The 23,213-nt window shown below is 38.7% G+C and overlaps 1 pseudogene; it reads left to right on the top strand.

Annotated features, from left to right (window-relative positions):
* Positions 1 to 22,741, top strand: part of LOC123819845 — a 28,405-nt pseudogene extending 5,664 nt beyond the window's left edge.
* Positions 22,742 to 23,213: the final 472 nt, after the last annotated feature.

The following is a 23,213-nucleotide window of genomic DNA, read 5'->3' as shown; positions in this document are numbered from 1 at the left end:
AAACATTTGAGAGTTCTGGTCAAGGTGGAGGCATAGGTAGAAACCCTTTGCTTCCTCACTCAACCAAAAGGAGGATAACAACCAATCTAAAATCAATTAAAAAAAAAACAAAATCACCAGAAAATCAAACTGCATGGAACTCCAACAACCAAAGCAACCAGATAGGTAAGGTGGACCGCAGGGGCCAACTCAAAACAGTTGCCAGGTGGCTGGGGGGATGGGCTGACTGCCAAGCTTGGCAGAGCTGTGAAGGAGGGACTGACTTAAAGGGAAAACTGAGACTCAGAGCTGACATTAGACTAAGGCTGGGATTGCAGTGAGAGATACTTCCAGTGTGACACTAGAGGCTGTTGGAAAGTGCACTAGAGACAAGCAGGCAAGCTGCATTGTTCCCTCTCTGGCCCCTCCCACACAGGCAGTGCCACAAAGAGGATTGCCCTGCCTAGGTGAATACCTAAGACCTCTCCCCCTTACAACCTATCAGCTGCACCAAGACAAAGAAATATGGCCCAAATGAAAGAACACAGCAAAACCTCAGAAAGAGAACCGCAGGAAGGGCGGATAAAGTGATTAGGAGATTGCCAACCTATCTAATAGACAATTTAAAGCCCTGGTAATTAAAATGCTCACAGAACTGATTGACCTTGGTCGAAAAATGAGAGATACCCAAAATAAAATAAAGCAAAATATTCAGGGAAGCAGCAGTGACAGGAAGGAAACCAGGATTCAAAGCACTGATCTGGAACAAAAGGAAGAAATAAACATCCAACTGGATCAGAACAAAGAAACAAGAATCAAAAAAAAAAATGAAGAGAGGCTGAGGATTCTCTGGGACAATCTGAAATGTTCCAATATCCAAATTATAGGGGAACCAGAAGGAGAAGAACAGCAGCAAGAAATTGAAAACTTATTTGAACAAATAATGAAGGAAAACTTCCCAAATCTGGCAAAGGAGATAGACTTCCAGGAAGTCCAGAAAGCCCAGATAGTCCCAAAGAAGTTGGACCCAAAGAGGAACACATCAAGGCACATCATCATTAAATTGTCCAAGATTAAAGACAAAGAAAATCCTAAAAGCAGCAAGAGATAAGGAGATGGTTACCTGCAAAGGAGTTCCAATAAAACTATCAGCTGATTTCTCAAAAGAAACCTTATAGGCAAGAAGGGGCTGGAAAGAAGTATTTGAAGTCATGAAAGGCAAGGAACTATATCCAAGATTACTCAACCCAGCAAAGCTTTCATTTAGAATGGAAGGGCAGATAAAGTGCTTCCCAGATATGGTCAAGTTAAAGGAGTTCATCATCACCAAGCCCTTATTATATGAAACAGTAAAGGGACTTATCTAAGAAAAAGAAGATCAAAAATATGAAAAATAAAATGACAACAAACTCACAACTCAACAAATGAACCTAAAAGAAAAGAAAAACAATAAAAACAGAAACTAAGCAAACAACCAGAACAGGAACAGAACCAGAGAAATGGACATCACACAGAGGGAGTTCAGTGGGAAGAGGGAAGGGAGGAATGGGGGGGTGAGGGGGGGGAAGTACAGGGAAGAAGCAGCATAATTAGTGGGCATAAAATAGATGGGGAGAGATAAAAATGGCATAGGAAACAGAGGACTCAAAGAACTTATATGTACAACCCATGGACATGAACTAAGGGTGGAGCAGATGCTGAAGAGTTGGGGGTGCAGGGTGGAGGAAGGATAAAGGGAAAAAAGCTAGGAAAACTATAATAGCATAATTAATTAAAAATACTTAAAAAATAATGCATTTGAGATTCAAAAAAAATGGAGACATAAATGAGTGTGGCCTTGGAGATCATATGAAAAACAGTTCAGATTTTATTTAAAGTGCAATGGGAAGTCATTGATGGGTAATAGACAAAAGAGTTACATTTTCAGATATATAGCCATAAAAAAATTATATTGGCTTCTGCATGCATGATGGAGTGGAGACCATTTAAGACAGTATCAGTGGAGTTCAGGGAAGAAATAATCATCACCTAAACTGAAGTGCCAGCAATGGGGATACACAGTGGGTGAATTTAAGTATCATGTTGAAAATAGAATTAAGAGAAATTCTTCAGGATGATTTGTGAAAGGTGAAAGAGAAAAAGAAATCAAGGAAGACTTCTAGGATTTTGGCTTGAGCAACACAGGTCTTGCTGAATTGGCTAAGATCAGACAGGGAAGAGTTTAGGGAAAGTGAGTCCAAAAGTTCAGTTTTGAACATAATATATTTAAGAAGGCAGTAAGATATCTAAGAAGAGCTGTTGATTAGGCAGTCAGCTCTAAGACCCTGAATTCCAAGGAGAGGTTTAAGTTAAAGCACTAAATGGAACTGTCTATATGCCAACTATTTAAGCCAGGAGAAGAATGAAATGACCTAGGACAGTGGTTCTCATCCGAGTCCTGACATCTGTCACTTCTGTGTAGTACTTCGAGAAATCAACTAATAAGTGCACTTAAATCCCCATTTTAGTCTCTTTCAAAGCAATTATATCCATGAAATCTCCTGTTTAATATTATAAATACATTCTAGTTTAACAGATATCTAAAATCAACTTTGATTCCATCAGAAGAATATCATAATTCAGGAAATACTGACATAAAGAGGAGTAAATATTGAGAGAGAATGTAAGAAAACCTAGGACTAAGTAAAAGAAGTTGAATATTTATTTAAAATTTAAAAAAAAAGAAGTTCAATATTTAGAGTTGGGAAAAAGGAGAAAAACCTACAAAAAGTCTGCAAAAATGGAACAGCCAGAGAGGAATAAAGTAAGCCAGAGGAGTGGGGTATAGTGGGTGTTGTAATGTGCCACCCTATCCCCCTTTCAGGACTGAAGGACTTATTCTTTCCACCAAGGAAATTGCCCAGGTCTGCTGTTTTCTAGACTAGGGCAGTGGATTTAAAGGCTACTGGAACCAGGTAGGAAATGTAAAAGAATGAAATAGGCCAGCGCTGAAAATGGAAAGCACATGCCAAATGTTTGTAAAACAGAAATCTACAATTCAACTCAATAAGTCATCCCAGTTTCTAAAGAAACTACATGCAGATTGGTTTTACCTAAAATTAATCACTTTTTAAAAGTTAGCAACTAATTCCTGAAATATACACATACACATTCATGCACATACTACAATGCAAAGACACAAAACTCACCTTGGGCTTTTTATGTAGGGCTAAACCACTCCCTACATACCTGAGGGAAGTCCAGATTGTGTGGTTTAGCTTTACATCAGTGACTTCTTTTTTTTAAATATATTATATTGATTATGCCATTACAGTTGTCCCATTTTTTTCTTCCCTTTATTTCCCTCTGCCCCATACACCCCTTCCCACCATCATTCCTCCACCTTAGTTCATGTCTATGGGTCATACATATAAGTTCTTTGGCATTTCCCATACTATTTTTAACCTCCTCTTATCTACTTTGTACCTAGCATTTATGCTTCTTATTCCCTGAACCTTTTCCCCCCATTCTCTCCCATCCCCCTCCTTGCTGAGAACCCTCCAAGTGATCTCTATTTCTGGGAATCTGTTCCTGTTCTAGTTGTTTGCTCAGTTTATTTTTGTTTTGTGTTGTTTTTTATGTTTGGTTGTTGACAGTTGTGAATTTGTTGTCATTTTACTGTTCATAGTTTTGATCTTCTATTTCTTAGAAAAGTCCCTTTAATATTTCATATAATAAGGGCTTGGTGATGATGAACTCCTTGAACTTGACCTTATCTGGGAAGCATTTATCTGCCCTCCCATTCTAAATGATAGCTTTGCTGGATAGAGTAACCTTGGATGTAGGTCTTTGCCTTTCATGAGTTGGAATACTTCTTTCCAGCCCCTTCTTGCCTGCAAGGGTTCTTTTGAGAAATCAGCTGATAGTCTGATGGGAACTCCTTTGTAGGTAACTGTCTCCTTTTCTCTTGCTGCTTTTAAGATTCTCTCTTTTTTCTTTAATCTTGGCTAATGTAATTATGATGTGCCTTGGTGTATGTTTCCTTGGCCCCAACTCCATTGGGACTCTCTGAGCTTCCTGGACTTCCTGAAAGCCTATTTCCTTTGCCAAAGTAGGGAAGTTCTCCTTCCTTATGTTTTCAAATAAGTTTTCAATTTCTTGCTCTTCCTCTGCTCCTTCTGGCACCCCTATGATTCAGATGTCAGGATGTTTAAAGTTGAGATGTTTAAGGTTCCTAAGCCTCTCCTCATTTTATTTTGAATTCTTATTTCTTCCTTCTGTTCTGGTTGAATGTTTATTTCTTCCTTCTGCTTCAAACTTGATTTGAGTCCTGGTTTCCTTCCCTTCACTGTTGGTTCCCCACACATCTTCCTTTATTTCACTTTTCATAGCCTTTACTGTTTCCTCTATTTTGTGGCCATACTCAATCATTTCTGTGAGTATCCTGATTACCAGTGTTTTGAACTCTGCATCTGATAGGCTGGCTATCTCTTCATTACTTAGTTATATTTTTCCTGGAGCTTTGATCTGTTCTTCCATTTGGACCATATTTTTTTGTCTTGGCCCGCCTGCTTGTAGTATGGAGTGGAGACTTAGGTATTCGACAGGGCGGGGCAACCTGCATCACTGCATTGTGGTGCTATATGTGGGGGATGGGTCTGAGAGGGAACAATGCCACTTGCTTGGCTTTAGTCAGGCTTTTAGTCACTTCCTCTACTACCTACAAGCAAATTGGGCCCTTCTGGTGCTGATTTCTGGGTGGGTGGGTTTGTGTACATTCTAGAACCCTGTGTGTCTCTCCAACAAACTCTCCTGTGAGGTTGGGAGTTTCTCCTGCCACATCAACCCCCAAAGGTTTTTTCAGTCAGAGGTTTTGAGGCTTTATTTTCCACACTGGAACTGTAGATTCTGTGGTCTGTCTCACTCCCCAGTTGTTCCTCCTGGTTTATCCTCATGCAAATGTGGGACCGCCCAGTCTGCCATATACCACCCTGACTACCCCTGTCCTCCAGCTGCTGTCTTGCTATGACTCCTCTCTCCCCCGGCTGCGCATCCTTGCCCCTCTACCATTCTAGACGAAAATTTCTTCTTTAACTCTTAGGTTGTCGGCCCTCCATACAGTTAGGTTTTCTGTCAGTTCTGGTTATTTTTTGTTTTTTAATTGATTATTGTCCTTTTTTTGGTTGTGCGAAGTATATCTACCTATGACTCCATCTTGACCAGAAGTCAGATCAGTGGTTTCTAACCCGTGGTCTTTAAATCAATGGCTGCTATTATATTTTTATATGTTATATTTGTTAAAAAAATCATAAAAATAAGTTAGCATCGATTTGATTTTTGATATTAGGACTTTTTAAAAATGTCAAAACGGTTAGCAACAGAGCCTCAAGCATTAAGTTTGGGAAGCAGAGAAACAAAGATAATGACAGCGAAATGCCTCATAATAAACAAGGAGTGTGCAGACAGAAAAATAAATTAATTTGTCAACATGTTTTGCTCCAATTGAGTTAGCCTGTTGGGCTTAGCATTTATTTTTATGTAAACAATTATCTCTATTGAAATCAACATGCTGGCGCTGGCTAATTTACATATAACCCAAAAAAGACCAAAAGTCTTACAAAAGACAGCAACTTGCCAACTTGCCAGCTCACCACAAGGGCTCTTCTTATTGTACTCCTGTGCTTCCCAACCTCCACACCAAAACCGAGTCTCCTCTGTACAGCTAGACTGGCTGATGGCAGGGCTGGATCAGGGGATGACAGGGCACAACTTGAGGACTTCTCAGTGATGTGGGGTCCATGCCTTCTGCCTTACTACTCCTTTGTGGCAAATCCTTCTAGCCATGATTATAATTAGTTACTGGATATTGCTCTTATTGGCTCTTGATAACAACTCCTTTGCTGGGTATTTAAAATGGGTTCTAACCGGTTTAGCAAATTTGTGATTGCCATTAATTTACCTGCTTGTGTTTTTGGAGGTGACCAGACCAACAGAAAAGGATCCACTCACCAGGTGCCAATGTACATGAGGCACTGGACACCTGGAAATCCAAAAAAATGAAGACATTTCCTTGTCTACAAGACTTTCTGTTCCAGTGGCAGGGTATTCATTCAAGGAGGTCAACAGAGATAATTTCATCTTCCACCTTACTATTTCCCCAGTTTCTATGTCCCTCCAGTTAGAACATTCCATGGCACCAAGCCTAGTGTTAGTCATATGCTTATAATTTTCAACCCCTGAAACTGGAAACATAGTTGATATAGTATCAGCCTCTTCTCTGTGCCCAAGAAGGTTTGGATTCCTAAAGGGTACACAAATCTGTATTTAAAATAACCTCCTGACAGTTTCTTAACATCACCCTGTCTATGTAACCAAATGATGGTTTGACTGCCTGCCGCAAAGAAAACCAAACTTGTGAGACAGGTACTGGTAAGAAGGAAAGCAGTCTATTCAAGTGATGGACACCTGAGAAGTGGAAGACTGCTGTCCCAAAATGCATCTTAACATCTCAGTGCAGGCAGGATTTTTTATCAGGTGGGAGAAGGAAAACAGAACAAAGAAATCAGGGGGAGTGATACAGGGGCATCTGGTGAGATCACTGGGGAGAGGGGTGGGACACAGAGGTGGCATGGGAGAGGTCAGGCCCCAGAGAAGTAAAGGATCAGGAAACACTAGGTGTAACTGGTTTGAAGCTGCAGCATAGTGTAACAGATTTTCCAACCCCCGAGGAGGCAAGGGAGAGGCTGCTTCCCTGGGTAAAAGGTAAACAAATGGGCTCAATGCCTGACAGAGCAGGATGAAGCTTGCACCGAGTATGTGCAGGCTGGAGAGGTCCCAGCAACACATTTACCATGGAGGTTGACATGGCAGCATAGGAAAGGGCAAACCTGCCAGTGTCGCCCATGATATTAGCTGGAAAAACAGGATACTTCTAGAGCACATGGACTTTTGAAGCCAGAGATTTAAATGGAGGGTGGGCTGAGTCTCACTCCTTTGCTTTACCTTGCTTGCTGATCAGAGGTCAGTTCACACCAAGGCTGGTCTCAGACCATGGTATGCTGTGGCTCCCCACTGCATGGACTGGATAGTCCTGGACTGTACACTCTCTTATGCTGAGATCAGTGCACAGACACATGGGCTAGAATGCACATGGGCTAGAAGAGCATGAGCAGCCTTGGGCATGGGGCCCCACAGACGAAGCCCCTGCATGACCAGCTGCAGTGGTTGGCAGTGGTCCCAAGCCCTGGGTGTGGGAAACAGCCACCACATGGTGATAGTGACATCAGCTCTGCAAGCAAGCACTCCAGGGAGGGAGCCTGAAGCCAGGAACCAGTCTACCTAGTAGCCTTCTGCTCCAGAAGAACAGATAAGAATGGAAGGGGATCTCTGGGCATGGATTTGGATTTCAGTCTTTTTGGGAACAAGAGAATTTCTGTGTTCTGGGAAGAAATTGGCCTGGAGCCAGGGAGTTTCCCACTTCCCCAAATTGTGTAACATTTAAATAAAGAGTTTTTTCCTTCCTCACCAATCTTTGTTTTATGCCTGTATTTGGTGGTGGGCAGCCGAATCCCACTTTGGTCCAGTAACAGGAGGAGGGCTGAAAGTTCTCTATGTGTAAGTCAGCACAGTCCATCCAATGATTAAATTGAAACTGGTCAAGTGGAGGTCCAGTTTTCATGGGTCAGAAGCAGGAAGTCTCCTGGAGCCAGAATGTCCAGTTGCTGGAGTCATCCTCCTTCCCTGAAGCTAGTTCCTGTGATATGCTCAAAAGGCCATTAGTGATTTACGGCAGTAATGATAAACCTGGCCTTTGTTTTAAGGCATACATCCTATTCCCTGATTTGGGGAGAAGCACAGTTCTTTATATGTTATTTAATCAAGGAGGTTATTTTGTTGGCTAGCATAAGACTTCATATATCCTATGTAACAGCGACAGCAGCCTAGATCTTACCTCTTGCTTCACTCTCCATCTGTAAAGCCCGACCATTTTTCTAGTTACTGAACTACCAGCCTCAGGACCTGAAGATCACAACCACGGCCCTGACACACAGCCCTGTTCACAAAGGCTGTTCAAAGCCATGGCTCTTTTATAATTGTAATAGATATTGAAATGAAGCACATTCTATTCTCTCCACAGGGAGAGTTTTTTCTGTTCTCCTCTTCAGTTCAAAGATTCCTCCTGGTACTCTGATAGCATAATAATTTGCTTTTCTTTCCTATTTATGCATGCTTGTGGACACAAACTCCTCTGTTTTTGTCCTACTTCAATAAAAATTATCAGCACAAACCTTACAATGAATCGCTCTGATATAACTGATTGTTCTCCTGTTGAGTAATAATACTCATAAAAATAAATGGAAGGCACAACAAGAAGAATCAGACAGTGGGCAGAAATTGGAATCGTAGAAGGAAACTGTTTAGCATTTATAACTTCCATAAACTTAACCTTGTATTTGTGTCAGCTACTTTATAGTTTTCCAATTTACTTTTTAATTGAGTCCTTTTTTTAGACGTGTTTGGAAGATATAACTCTAAGTCGCCTTTCAAGCCCATACTACTTTAGTTCGGTTCAATTGATTGTTTCTTATATTTATTATTCTTATGCCCAGCATATATCACTTTCCATTTGGCCAACTTCAAATGCAATTTACCATGCATCAGGTCACTTACACAGCAGATCTGTATTAGTTTATATTTTGCTTAGAGTGGTCCTTCCCATGTTTGCTGTTACCCCTATCAGTGCCACCTACCATATTGTTTAAGTTGTAAAGACAGGAGTATTCAAGTGAAATGATTTACTTGTTGACTTTATAGTTAACCACATAAAGTGTGGCTATTGTTAAAGAACCATAAATGGGAGTTAAGTGAACCAACGTTGATCCCAGACTCTCCAAAAATGCTACAGAAATGTAAAAATTGTCCTTTCAGGCTTCTTTTTCTGTGTGATCTCCTGAGAAACCCTGCAATTGAGAGATCTGGTTTTGGCTCTGCTGCCCACACATTCTGTGACTTTGGGCTCTTTTCTCTCACTTTGCCCTGTGTGTATTGCTCTTTCCTGGAATTCCCAGAGAGTGCTTCCTAAGAAGTTTCACTGTCATTTTCTGGAAAAGTGAAATCAAGGAAAACTTGGACCATGGAGATGGAAGTTATTACCATTATTGTTGGTGTTATTGAAATGACACTAGTCCTTTTTCTTCCTGCTAGAAAATATTAAATTCTTCTGAGTTTTTTAAATAAGTGCTATTAAAATTGGTTTTACCACTGGGATGGTGCCATTTGACCAGACTCATGGTTTTCAGGAATCTTATTCAACCATTCATTCAGTTTATAATCCTAATGTACTCACTCAGAAGCTTTTCAACCAGCTTCTTAATTCTCAGTTAATTTCTATACAAATTAAGCAAATATATTTAAAAGATATATTACCTGAAGACAACTCTGATTTCTGTTTATATTGGTAAAGTCCTAGTTAGACTTACTCAATCTCCCTATGTGCCCATAGCACTTTCCACATGTACCTGTGACAGAGATCATCTGATCATATCAATGTCTCTACTAGCTCATGGAAGACAATTATTTCTTAATTGTTTTTGTGTCACTGCACAATAGGCAATTACCAAACACCTACAAGTTGACAATCACTATGGAAACTATCAGAGATATAGAAATACATAGATGAGTATTTCCCATAGCCCATAATCAAGAGAAACAGACATGTTTATAAACAAATAAATTCAATAATATATTATGGGTGGCATAATTTAGCATGCATGAAGCTGCAAGTAACAGAAAAACAACTCAAACTGACTTTAGAAAATTAAAAATTTCCTTGCCCTTTTCATATTTACTTTCCTTCTCAACTTCCTTTCCATCTCACTGAGCCGTCCCTCCAATTGTTGACCTAAAAAAAATTGAATTTACTTATTAAAAATTGTGTATTTACTCTTACGTGTTTAAACTGCAGTCACCTTCAAAGTATTCCATCTGATGCAATACATCTATTGAAACGTTTTTTCCACTGCTCAAAACAGTTTTTCAACTTGTCTATTTTGACACCTTTTAGTGTTTCTGCTGTTTTTTGTTTCACCTCTTCAACATCAGCAAAATGTTTTCCTTTGAGGTCTTTTTTTCATCTGGGGAAACAACAACAAAAAAAAGTCACATGGGAAGAGATCAGGTGAATAGGGATCATGGGGCAAGGGAGTTATGCCATTTTTGATCAAAACTGCTGAACACTCAGCACAGTATGGATAGGTGCACTCATAAATCATTCATCATGAAATGGGCAAATGCATTGAAGGAGTCTTCAAAAAAACTTCACTGAAGCTGAACTCAGCCTCTCACAACAACACCAGTTAGTATACTGATGCAGATTGGTCCCTAGACCACTTACTTCATAGGATAAGCCTGTTCTACAAGGGGCCCATCCTCCAGAAGGTAGTTTCAGTTTTCTGGGTCCCTCCTCATATGCTGGAACAAGATGCTGGCATCTGAAAAAGCAAAGTGATGAAAGGGTATGTCATGAAAGGGGCAAAGGGAAGAGATAACTGGAGCTTAGAAATTGAGCAAATAAGTTAATGGATAAGGAAAATAAATAAATATATTGAAGATAAGGGAGGCAGGTTTCTCAATGTCTGAGAATGTATTTTATAAGAATGGAAAATGGGAGGCTAGAAAGAATCTTGAAATATTAGACTGTGGTGTTAAGCTTCAGTATGAACTTGTGGGCTTTTTAATACACATATTCAGATAAATATGGAAATAGTTGTTGACAGATGTGTGTGTGCACCTATGTAGATATAAACACATGTACATTTTCTAACTCTATCCTCTGAGAGGGTCTAGATATAGGCCCACCCTGGTCGTGATGATTACATTAAATATCTAGATGGTGGTTCCTAAATTCCATCCTTCACTAGATAGAGTCTGGTCACAAGAAAACATGAGGCAGACCTGAATTAAGGGTCATCCTATAAAATAAAATACCTATATTCTCTAAACATTTTAAGGATATGGCAGGAAAGAAAAGACTTAGAAACTGTTCCAAACTGAAGAAAACTGATGAGACATGACAATTAAATGCAAGCATGTCCTAGTATAAGATCCTGGACCAGAAAAGAACAAGAAGAATTAATAGGATGAGATACCAACTGGTATGTGATAAAGTTTGATCCTTACTGATATTTAAAGATCTAAAACTAAGACACTACTAATACAATTGGTTTTAGCATTTGCAAAAATCGAGTTACAAAGCTTATGTTTTCCCCAAACATTTTGTTGTTTTCATATAGATGAACAGCCAGTAAAGTTCTTTTAAATGACACATCTGATTTCAGAAATATTGTTCTGTGAACTTTATACTAAAGCCTCACTGCTAATGATGATAACATGAGGTCACATTTATAGTAACACCAAATTACAATGGCTTAGTACCTCCATTTGCCACACTGCAACTTAAAATGCACACGCACCCACCACTACTACGTTCTCTGTGTCTCTGTGCTCTATTTTTTCATCAGGCCCCCAGGCTATAACCCCTGGACATGATCTGCTGTAGCTCCAGGACCACCCTGGAGATTTGGAAAGTTATGTTACTACACGTCCAGGCCTGAAAGAAAATCTTCCCTGAGACCCAGCTTGAATTGTTAGAAAATTATTGACAGTTTAGGCAAAAAAGAAGAAAAGAGCATTATATCTAGTAATGTGTTCTTAGTACTAAATGTGACATTCTAACAGCATGTGGGCCCCACAATTGGGTATTACCCTGCCTAGTTCCCAGCCTGTCTCTGAAGGGCTGCCTCCACCTCATCCCCCCACCCTATTATGTGCTCCATTTGTCCCTACAACCCAAAGTCTAGGTCCATCTTCCCTGAAGCTCAGAGAAAAATGAGACTTTCTCTCCTTCCAGTTGTTGGCCTGACTTCTCAATTTTCTTTTTTGTACCTGGAACAGCTTCTTCCAGGATAATGGGATTTGCTACACAAGAAGCCCTAATCATAGTCTTAACCTAAGACTCTAACAGCTGAATTGCAAAAGACACCTGAATTGCAATAAGATGACCTGAAATCTCAGTAAATTCCAGGTTATTATATCCGAATAACATGTAGTACACTGTTATGGGCTGAACTGCATCATCCATATGTTTAAAGATATTCATATGTGGAAGTCCCAATTCCCTAGTACCTCAGAATATGGCTCTATTTGGAGACAGGGTTTTTAAAGAGGTAATTAAGTTAAAATGACATCATTGGGGTGTGTCCTAATCCAAATGACTGGCATCATACAAGAAGAAATTTGGATACAGACACATAGAGAAGGAAGATGGTGTGAAGACATGGGGATGAGACAGCCACTTGCAAGCCAAAAAGAAAGACTTGAAACAGATTCTTTCCTCAAAAACTTCAGAAGCAACCAACCCTGCTAACACCTCAATCTCGAACTTACAGCCTCAGTGAAGGTGAGAAAATACCTTTCTGTTGTTTAAGACACACAGTATGCAGTACTTGTTACAGAAACCCTAGCAAACAAATAAAGATATTAAATTTGAATCATGTGCCCTGGCTAGCGTAGCTCAGTGGTGTGAGCTCGGGCTGCGAACCAAAGCATTGCAGGTTCGATTCCCAGTCAGGGCACATGCCTGGGTTTCAGGCCATGGCCCCTAGCAACTGCACATTGATATTCCTCTCTCTCTTTCTCCTTCCCTTCCTCCACTAAAAATAAATAAATAAAACTTTAAAAAAAAATTTGAATCATGTCCATCTAAGTCCTGTTTCTTTTTAGTGTTTCTTCCATTGTTAGGGAGAAGATAAACCCTTGAGTTTCAGTTTTTACACATTTTTTGCCAATGACTACAAACAGAACAAGTGGAATTTTCTAAAAAAAAATAGTTCATGGGCACAAATCATTCTAAATATGAAATTTATATGTAGAAAAAAACATTTTCCAAATCTCATTCCTTTCCTCCACCAAGAAAATAAAAGCCAGCAAGGTCTCTAAGATAAGCTGCTTCAACCATAAATAGCCACATATAGGAGGTTTGTCTGGAAAATGTCCAGCCATTGTTAATATAACAAGAACATTTTGTGCAACATCAAGGTAACCTGGAGGCCAAGGCAAGTGGAATGGAATGAGCATGCATAAACAATGATGACTTCACTTTACTAGTCAGTGGAAGTGGTAGATGTCATTGAGTGAGAATGTGTACTGCATGGCCATTGCATTCAAAATGACTGAGCAAGTAGAGCAAGAAATCTGCATTGAATTTTGTGATAAGCTTAAACATTCCTGGGCAGAAACTATTCAGATGATTCAGAAGGTTGCAGCTATGGGAAACGTGATTGGCAGTTTCATCACGACAACATGCCCACTCATGCATCACATCTCATTCAGTTTTATGGTAAAATATCAAATCACTTAGGTGATTCAGCCCCCCTATAGTCCAGATTTGGTGCCCTGCAACTTCTGGATTTTCTCAAAACTAAAATCACCTTTGAAAGGGAAGGTTATTTCAGACAGTCAATGAGATTCAGGAAAATATAACGGGGCAGCTGGTGGTGATTGGGAGAACTGTGTGAGGTCCCAAGATGCCTACTTTGACTGGGACTGAGACATCATTGTCCTAAGTATAATGTTTCTTGTACCTTGTATCTTCTTCAATTAATATCTCTATTTTTCATATTACATGGCTATATACTTTATGGACAGATCTCACATTTCTAAATAAAATACTTATCTTCTCAGTGTAAAAAAAATGGCCCTCATAATCAGTACCTTTACAAATGTGTAAACATGTAAAATATAACAAAGGGATGATATGCCCAGAAAGGACTTCAAATCTCCAGCTCTTAACAAAGATAAAAGCAATTTAAAATTTCAAAATAGCAACTATGTTCACATTCTGGCCATCAAGGAAGAGTTGGACTTTATTCAGGGCAACTCTTCTTATTCCATAATAAAGCATCTGTATCTAAATTATTCATAAATGAAATAAATTGAACAAATAAAAAAAGAGAATTTCTTTTAGTCTTTGCTAAGAGGGTGAAGCTGCATGTCATTGGAATCCAGCTTTCCTGAAGATGAGCTATTACTCCCTACCTGAGGCCACCATTATTCCTGTCTTCCCCCTTATCTCAAGTTGTATCACTTCTGTTTACTCAAGCACTATCATCTTTTCTATTTCTCTCCCCAGCTTGCATCATTGCCTTTTTCTTCCCTGCTGCTATGTGGATGACATACCTCTGTTCTGAGTTGAAATGCTCTGTTTCATGCAATCTAATGACAGAAAAGTCATGAAAACCTACAGCAGTGGTGTTCAAAGTGTGGTAGATGGACCGATGGTGGCAAATGAGGTCATGATAGGGAGTCTACAAATGCAATTTTTAATTTTAATATATTTTTAAATGTAAGTATACATAAGAAAATATAAAAATGAGACATCAAATATTTATACACTAACATAAATGAGCAGATGAAAGAAGAATTTTGAGTCTTAAGAGAGTCTTCCAGGTGACCGTGAAATGAAACCACATTAGATTTTACAAACCTAAGTGCTTTTTCTGACACACTCAACCACTGAATAGTGCAGTCCTCTTTGCTATGAATTCTCAGAGCACAATGTACCTCTCCTTTACATCACTTAGGCCAATTATAACTCACTCTTTGTGCAACTGTTTGTCAAGTGGCCATCTTTACTACTAGACTATTAGCTCTGAAGATGGTCCCAAGACTGTCTACTACTGTATCCTCAGCTCTCAGCATAGTCTCTGGTACATATTAGCATTCCTTAAGTATCTGTAGAATAAATGCCTGAAAAAATAAGTGGATAAATAAAGCTTTTCTCTGATTAGATGATATACCCATCACTTTCCTAAGAAGATTTCTGAGCAAAAGAATGAAACCATAATTTGAGAATAAGTCCCACAAAAAAAAATGAATTAAGTGCATAGAGCATAGTGTGGGAAAAAGAAGAGAGCAATGGGCTCCCAGTTGCAAGACCACAGTGTAAGCCTTAACTCTGCCAATAAGCAACTGGTTGACTGACTTCTCTTTTTTATCCCTGAGGTTATTTCACCTCTAGTGTTTTTTTGTATGCAGAATGAATGGATGTTCTGTAAGACATGTCCCTGCCTTAGGTGCTATGTAGTCAGCTGAAAATGGTTCAAGAGTTTCCTTAAGGCTGTGCCTTTCTTTTTCTCTTCCTGTGTATACCTATTCTCAATGATTATTATTAGAATTAAAGCTTCAATCAAACAATACTCTTATCAATGGAGAATATGTCAATCATATGGCTAAGTAAAGAACATACAAAGTCTTATGTGTTCTGCTGGTGGGAATATATATGAAGCAGCCACCATGGAAAACTGTGTTTGGCCTTTCCTCAAAAAGTTAAACACAGAATTAATTACCACATGACCCTGCAAATCTACTCTTAGGCGTATACCCAAAAGAACTGAGAACACTAAACCAAAACTTACACATGGATGTTCTTAGTAACATTATCCACAATTGCCAAAGGTAAATACAATTCAACTGATAAGTGGATAAACAAAATGTGGTTATATCCATACAATGGAATATTATTCACTCATAAAAAGGAATAAAGTACTGATACATGCTAGAACATGGATGAACTTCAAAACATGCTAAGTAAACATAAGCATACACACAAGGTTACATATTATATGACTCCACTTACACAAAATATCCAAAATAGGTAAATCCATAAAGACACAGAGTGAATTAGTGTGAAGGACAGAATGATGAATAACTGTTTTATTGAAAACAGGGTTTTCTCCAGGATGAGAAAATGTTTCAAAATGAGACAGAGGTGATAGCTACACAACATTGTGAGTGTACTAAATGCCACTGAATTATATATTTTAAAATGGTTAATTTTATGTTATCTATATTTTACTTCAAATTTTAAAATCCTGTGGATTCCAGTTTTAGAAAATGTACAATAATCTTTCCAAAAATGTCACTTGATATCAAATAGAAGGTTTATAATTCTAAGGAAATCAATGGCAACAATCTTAGGCAGGATGAACAATCTCCCATCCTTGCCTATAGCCTTTGCGCTTTAAGATGTAGCCCTTGATATCATTACAGTCACCAAAACTGAAAATATTCAAGTCTGATAGTAATAATTCCTGTTATATAATCAAAGGCATGACCCTTCTTGAGCTGAGTAATTCCAGCCCACTCTCCACCATGAATTGCAAATGGTATTGTAATATTTTTATGAATGTGACTGTTAATATAAGATCAAAACTAAGTTAAAATGATCCAAAACTCATCACTCTCTTCAAAAACACAATACATAAATAGTTCAAACTCCAAATTGATCCCATATTCCTCCATCTGGAGACATACAAGAGGTCTGCATTCAGAACGCTAAAAAAGTATATGTAGTTTAAAAGCCCCAAACTTAGAAAAGTTATGCTTCTGAGTGTGAAAAAATAGTAGTATTCACAGCAATTTTCCCCATTCTTCTTCCCTTTGACAGTGCTGCACAATTCTCCTAGGACCAGAGCTGCCATGATTTCCACATGCCAGCAGGTTACACCCATGTGAAGAATCAGGCCATTCACGAATAACCTTACTCACCAGCTTACCAAGCACATCTTCCAATGCCCTTCAAGGCCAACATTAAAGACAAGCTTCACACTTTACACAACTTGAAGACAAAATCTCCTTTTGAGCTTCTGTTCTAAATGCTTGGTAAAATGGCTCATTTAATCAGCATAAGAATGTCTTTGGAAACAACACTGATGCTTCACCACATGACTCATAATGTCACAATATGGTACTTCAAGAATCAGTTCATTAAATACCTGTTAAAGAACAGCATGGCCCTGACTGGGGTTGCTCAGTGGGTTGGGCATTATCCTGCAGACAAAAAGGTTGTCAGTTCAATTCCCGATAAGGGCACAAGCCTGGGTTGCTAGCCAAGTCCCCGGCTGGGGTGTACCGGAAGCAACTGATTGATGTTTCTCTCCCTCTCTTTCTTCCTCTAAATATAACAAAAATGAAATCTTTTTTAAAAACAAGAATATTACCTATATTATACTCCATATTTTCTTTCTTCTCTTCCTTTTTTTCTTTTTTTCCCCTTCTTTCTTTTTTTTCTTGTGTAATTAAAAAAGTAATACAGGTTTCTGTCAGGAGAAAACAGAAATGTAGAAAAAAGGAAAATCACCCAGAGTCCCACATTCCAAAATTCATCACTATTAACATTTTAACCACTAATTTCTAATCTATGTTGAATGATTTCATAAAGTTTTGACGTTCATTTTCCATTTTACCATTTTTCTCTGTAATCAAGCTAAGTTTTCTTGGGTAATAAAACTGTAGTGTTTTCATTATCAGACACTACAGTTTCTGTTAAATGTTCAATAAAATATTTTTGGGAATAGTGTAGGCCCTTTAGATTAAAAAAAGCTTTATGTTTAATCACCTTTTGGCAAGTCCCAGTTTATATTATACATCACCTCCATAGAGAAACTTCTAATTCTCCAGATCAGGTTAGACCCTCACTCATGTGCTCTCACAGCTTCCTTTGCTTTTCCTTCATAACATCTATCACAACTAACCATGTGCATCATTATCAACTATTTCTCTCAACCAAAACATAGGGTCCCAGAAGGAAGTCACTGAGTTTGTCTTATTCTCTGCTGTTCTCCAACAATTGGGTTTTATTATATGAAAGATATTTAGTAAATGGATGGATAGATGGATGGATGGATGGACAGACAGATGGATGGATAGACAGATGGACAGATGAATGGATGAATTCATAAACCAAGGAACAAATTTTTCAGGAATGCAATCCAGGAACATGACTGAGTGAAGAGATAAAACTAGTGTGGCAGTGTATCTCCATGTAAAACAGCTGAATTTCTACTGAATGAATTTATGCATCTTTGATCCTCCTCCTCAGACATCAGGATCATGAGGCACAGGAATTTTTCCTTTAACTTGAAACAACTACCAAAAAAAAAGGACAAAATATGGTTTTCAGACATTGGACATCAGGCAGCATAGGACAGTGATTCTTGGAAGAGGGAAACAATAAGGTGAGCCCAGTGAGTGCCCCTACCTTTTTGTCTGGAGACAGTTTTCAGGCTGCAATACAGGAAGAGAGGACCTAGGAGGTACCAACGTTCTCCTAGAGTTTGTTAGTGGGCAATCTCTAGAGTTGCCCATGTGAAATTTGAAACTGGCCCAGATACATAGAGGACAAGAAGAGAACAAAGAGGCAGGTCACTCCAGATAGGGAGGTGATAGGTTTAATAAACAACAGCTGTTATACATGAGACTTGTCTTGGGTGCTGCAAGGTAAGTAGATACACTTCCCACCCATGAGAATCTTAGAGTATATATAGAGGCCCTCATAGGGTTCAGTCATATATATCATCCAGATGGTCTCAACACATTGCTCTCTTTAAGGTACATCCTTAAGTGGCTTCTTTTATAACAACAGTGAATAGAATGCACATTCAAGGACAGGGAAGCGGGGAGGAGCCTCCTATTAACCAAGTCCAGGTCTAGGGTCACCTGGCATTCATGTCCTTTTGATGACCTTCTTCAGCAGATTTGAGGGGAGGGAGCTCATTGCCTGGAAAGGTCACAACAGTTAGTGTTTATGGGATAGAATACCAGAGAAGCCAGAGCTACACACAGGAGAACTTTAGAGATCTACAAAGGGTGCCCCTTAAGTCTCCAACTGAGTCCTTATGAGTGAAGAAACTGCCTGAGAAAAATCATCTAAATAGATCAGAAAGAACAATTCAGTATGTTTAACAAAGGACAAGAAATAATTCTTGTATCATGGGTCAGAGAAGAGAATCTTCACAAATCATGGGTTTGGGGTAGAATATTCAGAAAGATGGTACCTCAGTAGTGGCGGAAAACAGCCCTAGTCTACAGACTGCCCTGGTCTTACTATACCCAAAAGAGTCAAACCATTTGAAAGTAACTTCACTAATATATTATAACAAAGCTCAATGATATTTATAAAAATGTAAAAATATCCAGCCCTCAACAAGGTAAAATTCACAATACTGGCATCCAATATAAAGTTATTTTGGCATGTAATAAAACAGGATATATGACCCATCATGAGGAAAAGAGAGCAATAGGGGAGAGAGCATCTGAGTGGGAAATAAAGTGAAATTTAGAGGCATCTAATAATGTTGTTAGAGAGAAAATATGGTATATATACCACAACAAACATCCATATTTGCAAAACATCTCTATCATTTACTAGGTAAATCTGACTCAGAACCCTGTTTTCATAACCACTGGTTCCTCTTCTGTTTATTTATGCTCATATAAGGACTGACAGAGTTGAGATGTGTGTACATAGAGAATTGTTTAAATATAAAGGCAACCCTAGACTTTCTTTTCCATTTTGGATGGCCAAGCCATCAGCACCTCTAAGGCTCCTCCTGCAAACCCAAGGATATAAAAACTAACCACCTGCACTACTCTAAGGAAGAGACTGATATTGCTGAAAGAATTGCTGCACCTAATTAGTATTTGCCTACAAAGCTTTCAGCCATCTTTCCTGAATTTTGGATTTTTTTCTTTGCTAGCAGTTTTCATAACACAATTTAAGTAGGATAGATTTTTCATCAATTAAGTAACATATCACATTGCCCTAACATGTCATAAATTTCATGAATTTCTCAATATCTTGTCAGGATGAATCAAATTTAGCAATATTATCAGACTGTGGCTCTATATATCAAGATTCTTAATGTTTGTGCCAATAACTAAAATTTATAATGTCTTGAATTTAATGGACCCAGTGCCATTGCTTCTTTCAGATTGTTTCAGCAGGGACTAAACTTTTTGAAGCCAATAAAACATTTCCTGTCCTTAAAAATAAACTCTAGCTGTTCTCTCTTAAGTTGCTTTCATAGACAAAATATTGCTTCTCACCTCTTGCAACTTGCTATTTAAAAAGGGACGTTCTTTGGATTTTACTCAATGATCAATAAGTAAAGCTCTGAAATGACCCTAAGTGTGATAAAAGAATTATTAAATACTAAGGGCCCAAAAATAATGTATAATAACACAAAGTATTTTTGTCTAAATGAAAAATGCAACACAAGGTTCTAGTGCCTATTAAAGTACTGCTCTTTTGGGGTGGCAGAGGTGGGGGGTTAGATAGCCCAGGAATTTTGTCAAAGGAAACCATACCTTTGCCACTGTGGCTGTTGTCCAGACAGATGACAGTCATTACAATCATAGGCAACACCCGCAGAACAGGAGATGCAATGTAGTGGAGGAGGGGATAAATGAAGACAGACTGAAATCAAAGGTCAGATCAGTGAAGGGATGAGTAAACCAAAAGCATGAGGAGTTATGGGAAAGGTATCTACATGCACCCAAAATTACAGCATCAGTGGGAGAGAACAAGGGAGCAAATCCAAGTGTGGATCTGCCGTGGCTCTGAGAACCTATGCAGCCAGGGAGTCAGTAAAGAAGACAGGGCCCATAGCTTCTGCCCTGGTTCTGACAGATACCTTGAGTGAGAGAGGAGTCTTGAGCCATCATTCTAACAACATATAGGTTAGATAATATCTAATTAGAAAAGCCATAAAATGTTTGAAGGCCACGTAAAAAGCAATTAAAGGACAAGTATGGATTTTAGCAGAAACAAGGTGAAGACAAAACAAAAAAAATTTCTAGCATTTGTTATATCACAAAAGGAGCAAAGAAACCAGAACTCATGCATGTGCATGCACACACACACTGTACTAGGGAAGAGAGTCCCCAAGTAGAAGACCTATTAGCTGTTAAAACTGTTATTTCACATAGAATTTTCTAAAATCTTATGTGGAAACAAAGTAGCTAAAGCCAGAAGAGTTTTTACTTTGAAATTCATGTGGCAGTGTACTTATATCTCAAGAAATGATGAAGTTATATGGCACCTTCCTCTAACTTTAAGACACAAACTGAAAAAATAATTCAATGTAGTCAGGAGAGGGATAAAGGTATAGAAGTAGGAAACAAAATATTTGTCATATTTTATTGTCTTTTTACCAGACAGTAAGCTCCAAATGGTAGAGCCTGTGTTTGTTTCACTAACCACTGAAATGCCTAAAACAGTGCCTGGTGTACAGCAACTATTCAATGAGCACTTATTAAATAAATAAACAAGGATGTAATGCATTAGAGCTACAGAAGGACATAATAAAAGCCTAGATCCTCAGTAAAAGTAACATTGGATAATTGAATTAGTTAGAATTAGTTTGGTTCTGTATAACAAAGAAATTTATAATACGGGTGGCTTAACCAAGATAGAATTTTATTTTTCATTTACATTTTTTTAAATAAACTACTGAAGGTAGTCAATTCTTGGAATAGTATGGCATTTCCACAAAGTGGTCAGGGAACAACCAGCACTCGCCTCTTCTGTCCCTTATGTCTGGTCTTTATCCTCAAGGTCCAAGAGGGCTGTTAGAGCTCTACATCTTCCTTCCAGGCAGAGGCAGAAGGATAGAAGGAAGGGAGGAGACAAGAAAGGCACATCCTTTTTATTGATACCCACACAATACTCTTCATTACACTGATTAGTCAAAGCTTAGTCACACTTAACAACAAAGGGAGGCTTGGAAATTTAGTCTTTTAGCTGGAAGCAATGTTCCAGTTTAAAATCTGTGATCTTTTATTAAGGAAAAAAAGGGATCATAGATATTTGGCAGTTTTCACCATAATTTGAGTATTGATGAAAATCTTTAGAAAGTATAGCGAGAAAATAGAAATTATTTGGCATTAAGTGTTTTCCTTTTGTTCAATGTTTTTTAGAAAGACAAGCAAAGTTGGCACCGGGCTGGCAGTGGCAGCAGGAGCAGACAGTGCCATGTGGCAGGAGATGTGGGGTGGCTATGGGGTGGGAAGAAGGGCCTAGCAGCCCTGGGCACCTGGCAGAGTGGAGCCCTAGTCGCCAGAGTACATAGGCAGAGCTGCCCCACAGAATGCAGTCCAAGAGCACTGAATCGAATGCCACATGATGAAATTCTTCATAGACCTATGGAAACGCTAAAACTTGCTGTTCCATCAGGGATATATACTTTTCAGAATAACCTACTCTATGTGGCATTGTCAAATCTAGATGCAGCTACCTATCAGGTCACCCACCTATCAGCTGAAAATTCTTACAACAGCACTATTTCCTATGTCTATGCTTAGTAAAAACTTAGATGTGTACCAGTGGCTCTCCCTGGCCATCCTGATGACAGGAGTTGCTTTTGTACAGTGGCCCTCAGATTCCCAAGAACTGGATTAGAAGGAACTTTCAGCTGGCTCTCAATTTGTAGGCCTCATGGCTGTTCTCACAGCATGTTTCTCAAGTGGCTTCTCTGGGGTTTACTTAGAGAAAATCTTAAAAAGAAACTAAACAGTCAGTGTGGATAAGAAACATTCAACTGGGTGTCTTTGGGAGCATGTTTGGATTGATGGGCATGTAGGCCTATGACGGAGAGTTGGTATCAAAGAATGTTTTTTTTCTGGGATATAACCGACTGACCTGGGTAGTTGTTGCTCTTCAGGCACTCAAAGGTTTTGCAATCACTGCTGTTATGAAGTACGCAGATCATATTTTAAACGGGTTTGCAACCTCTTTATTCATAATATTATCAACACTGATATCCTATTTTTGACTCCAAGATCTTGTGCCATCCAGTATGTTTTCCTTGGAGCCATCCTTGTCATAGCAGCTACCTTCCTATATGCTTATGAACCCAAGCCTGCAGGAAACCCTACAAAGGCATAGTCCAAGGCTGTCTTTCACTGGCTTTGCATGGGGCACAGGGGTTTCTGCATGAAACTGATTCAGAGGACTCCTGCAGACCCTCAGAGGGTATCATGCTGAGTCTGGTCATAGTGTCCAAATGGTTTGAAAACATGTGTTTCAGGGTGAAATATGTGTATCTGTTACAAAATACCTATTGCATCTAGAAATCAAATCTTGAAAATATTTTCAGGGATTAGAATTATTGGAAGAAACTTGAAATTTAAGCTTAGAAAGATTTTACTGTTTTCATCACTACAGACATGTCCTATGCACTCTTTGCAAGAGCACACACATGACAAATGTCAGACCAGCTTCCGCAAACCAGATCTATTTCAATTTATTCAATAATTTTATCTTACTCTTTCTGCACAAATATATCAAATCACATAGAATATTCAAATTTTTAATATTATAATTACCTGTAAAGCTGTAAAGAAATGAGAATATGACC

Source organism: Phyllostomus hastatus, unplaced genomic scaffold, assembly GCF_019186645.2.
Source record: "Phyllostomus hastatus isolate PE091 unplaced genomic scaffold, TTU_PhHast_1.1 phas_contig_34, whole genome shotgun sequence".
NCBI classification, from domain to species: domain Eukaryota; kingdom Metazoa; phylum Chordata; class Mammalia; order Chiroptera; family Phyllostomidae; genus Phyllostomus; species Phyllostomus hastatus.
This window is presented reverse-complemented; position numbering and strand designations above follow the sequence as displayed.